This window comes from Elephas maximus, chromosome 1 (genome assembly GCF_024166365.1).
Source record: "Elephas maximus indicus isolate mEleMax1 chromosome 1, mEleMax1 primary haplotype, whole genome shotgun sequence".
In the NCBI taxonomy this organism is placed as follows: Eukaryota; Metazoa; Chordata; class Mammalia; order Proboscidea; family Elephantidae; genus Elephas; species Elephas maximus.
The window spans coordinates 81,694,554-81,697,464 of record NC_064819.1 but is presented as its reverse complement, the minus strand read 5'-3'; the positions used below and the strand labels follow the sequence as shown (position 1 = coordinate 81,697,464).

Genomic DNA, 2,911 nt, shown 5'->3' with positions numbered 1-2,911 from the left:
TAATGAATAAAGACAAGAAGAAGGAGAAGGAAGAGGACAAGGATTAGAAAGAAAATGGGGAGTGACTTACTCATGGCAGACAAGCTGCATCATTAAGAAATGCAAGCATAGAGATGCAGAAGATTAAAGCCAGGTTTCTTTGCTTGCCCACCGTTACAGAATGTTCTAGTGGGTCTTCAAATTCTATTTCCTTCAAGTCTTTTCTCCTCTGCCTCCCAAGGCTGCAAAAAAGTTGTACAAGACAGTGCAGAGAGACAGGAAGAGTAGCGCGAGTATTTCTTCAAGAAAAATAGGTGCAGGTGGGGAAATAAGAAATGAAGGGATAAAATCACAACGCTTGGCAAGAGATGAAGTAGTCTGGGTCTAGCGCTGTGGTCTGAAACCTGGCAGTGCTTTATCTAGAGATCAAGCTCTGGTTCTGAAAATCTAAAGAGATACAAGGCAAAGAGAGGAAAAGGGAAATGCTACCAGGGATTATAACATCTCTTTCAAACAAAATCTTCTTGGTAGTGAAGAGAATTCAAGGAGAATATTTGAGGCCATGACCTACAGATAATTGGCAACATAAATGCACCTAAATTAGGCACTCAGGAAACATATTAGACAGCCCGTGGATAGTTCAGCTGGTAGAGCATCAGACTTTTAATCTGAGGGTCCAGGGTTCAAGTCCCTGTTCAGGCAGTCTTTCATTTTACTCTAATTAGTTGTCTTACAAGCCCTCCTTCTTCACTCCTCTCTTCCTGCTCTTCGCTCTACAGGAAACTAAAGAGAGCCAGAACTGGAAAAGAAATTATAGCACTCTGCCCAGTCATGGTCTGTTTTGTCACATTCTAGCCAATAAGACAAATCTTGCAGTAATGCAGAGGAAAAAGACAAAAAGTACAGATAGCAAGGAGAAAGATAGTCAGGATTCAGGGATATTTTGCATTTGGGGAGCTAGAAAAGATGCAATGCCTTTCACTGAGCACAGAAAGAGGTTTGTATAGTTTTGCTTGTACACTGATAGACACTTTGTTTACTTTTTGCTTTATGGAATGTTTAGATGATGAATTTGCCAGCCCTGAGAGATAGCCTTGTTCAGTTGTTTTCTTAACACTGGAATACACAAATCTGAAACTCTATAGACTGCTGACTTGGAGGTTTGGATTGTGTGTGTGTGTGTGTGTGTGGTTTTCAGAGGAAAGGCCTGTCTGCCAATTGAATGGGATGGGGGCAATGTCAATCAAAACTTACGAATTCTAAAAGTAAAGCAAAAGAAAAAAGATCTTGAAAGCAGTGAGAGAAATGGCACCTTTCCTATATGGGAAAGAGCAACTTGCATGACAGTGAATATCTCATTAGAAACCATGGAGGAAATAACTAAGAGGCAGATTTTTCAAGTGCTGAAAGAGGAGTATTATGAATTCTGGAAAAAACATTTTTTTGGAATGAAGGAGAAATCAAGACATTCTCAGACAAAGGAAAGCTAAGAGAATTTGCCACCAGCAGAACTTATAGATGGCTTGGAGACAACAGCCAATGTCAAATCACATAAAGAAACAGACCATGATCACTTCAACAAGCTCCCAAAAATGGTGGTAGAGGCCTGAAGATTGGAATTGATCGGGATAGATAGAAGGGAGCTTCTGAGAGCTAAAACATTCTTTATCTTGGTCTGCATGTTGGTTATATGAGATGTACATACATAATAACTCATTAAGCTGAACAATTAAGTTGTACGCATCTTACTCTTTGTGAACTAAGCCTCAATTTAAACAAAAAGAAGAAGAAAGGATTTCCTTGGATGTCCTCTCACCTATAATACGTCCTATCTCTTCATTACTGCTGTTCAAATTGTAGTCTGCAGATTGATGCCTTCTAAGAACTGTGTTTTGCCTGTCTGTGGGCATTAGAAATTTTGTATCAATTTGACTGTGCCGAGATATTGGACCCCTCCTATTAAGTGAAGTAAAGCAATTTTAGGAATTGGGTGAATGGAATGTGGTGCTGGCCACTAATCATCAAGCACTAGAACTGTGTTGCCACTTATGATATTGGAAGATTGATTGGACACCTAGAACCCAAGCGAATACACAAATCTGAGGAAATATTATTTACTTTTATTTATTATTTTAAAATGATATTAATCTTCATCAAGCCTGGTTTCTATATTTGTAATTTAACATTATTAGCTAAAGATAAATAAAAACACAAACCAGTTGATTGCAGCTGATTCTGATGAATGATGACCCCATGTGTGTCAGACTATAATTGTCCTCCATATGGTTTTCAAAGGCTGATTTGTTCAGATGTAGATGGTCTAGGCTTTCTTCCCAGGGCTTCTGGGTGGATTCCAACATTCATCTCTTTGGCTATAAGGCCAACATGTTAACCGTTTGCACCACTCGGGCACTCCATTAGCTAAACATGGAGGTAAAATTAATACTATTTATTTGTAACTCTAATTTACATGTGTGAATCAAGGCTAAGAAGGCCTGAGGAGCCAGACAACAAGTGGTGTATGTGCTAGACAGTTGTGGTCTGAAAACAGGCCTCGGACGTGACTGAAAATAAAGAAGGAACGGTGTCTTTGATGACAGCTCTTCTTTCAGAATCAGCTTCTCTGAAATAAATGAGAAAATCGCAGCAGCTGAAGAAAAAAAAAAAAGCAGCGAAGTGAATTTTAATGAAACCCCTTCATGTGTCTGTACAGGTTCTCAAACTCAGTATCTGATGAGCAAAGGAGTTGAGGTTTTCTGTGTTAACTACATTTTCATGTGACAGTCATTTCGGATGTAAGTTTTTAAAATAAGTCCTCCAAAAATATTTTAGATTCTTGTACAAATTCTTTCTTCCTAGCATGAAGTCCAATTCTTCTCAGTTTAGAGGAAAATATTCATCTACATTCCATTTCTCCCAGCTCTACAGTTGG

At 38.7% G+C, this 2,911-nt stretch overlaps 1 non-coding gene across 1 annotated transcript; it reads left to right on the top strand.

Annotated features, from left to right (window-relative positions):
* The first annotated feature begins 606 nt into the window (after positions 1–606).
* Positions 607–681, top strand: TRNAK-UUU (transfer RNA lysine (anticodon UUU)). The gene has a single exon. It is a non-coding gene; the product is annotated as a tRNA-Lys (tRNA).
* Positions 682–2,911: the final 2,230 nt, after the last annotated feature.